This window comes from Pterocles gutturalis, unplaced genomic scaffold (genome assembly GCF_000699245.1).
Source record: "Pterocles gutturalis isolate BGI_N339 unplaced genomic scaffold, ASM69924v1 scaffold24715, whole genome shotgun sequence".
Lineage (NCBI taxonomy): Eukaryota > Metazoa > Chordata > Aves > Pterocliformes > Pteroclidae > Pterocles > Pterocles gutturalis.
Genome location: NW_010138955.1, coordinates 1 through 667, shown reverse-complemented (window position 1 = coordinate 667; position 667 = coordinate 1).

The following is a 667-nucleotide window of genomic DNA, read 5'->3' as shown; positions in this document are numbered from 1 at the left end:
ACACACTCCGTGACAAGTGAGTGGGGATTTAAACCCAACTCTGTGTCTCGTGTGCTCAGAGACTCTCTCCCTGCGCCCCAGGGACACAGGAGAGCCTTTACCCCGGAGCTCCCACCAGCAGCTGTTGGTGTCCCCATGACACCCGCTCTGTAACCAAAACACTCGTCCCCAGGCGAGTCCCCGCTGCCGTCCCTCTTTCCAACAGCCACATCTCCCGGGGCTACCACAGCTAAGCACAGCCCGGCTTCTGGGACGGGAAAATGGGTGCTCATCCCCACGCAGCGCTTCCAGAGGAGAGCTCACCCCCGTTAGCTCGGCCCGCGAGCAGGATGCTTGGTGACTTTGTGGACAGAAGGGGCTCTGGCTGTCCGGCAGCGGGGAGGGGAACCCCTCCCTGCCAGAATACAGCCACGGTTTGGATTGAGCAGAAAGAACTATCTGGCAAACGCCGTGCTGGAGAACCAGTGACCGTTCAGCACGGCAGCAGGGTCTCGCCGGCCAGGCGCAGTCGGCTGAGGACCGGCCGGGTCTCACCCCTCCATTGGAGAGGGGAACAGCACACGGGGCGCAGAGACCGGCTCCTTTTGTGCGCCGGAGTTGGCTGAACCCGCGTTTCCCCCTTTCCCTTCCAAAAAGCTCAGCATCCCCGGTCAGAAGCGATTCTCCA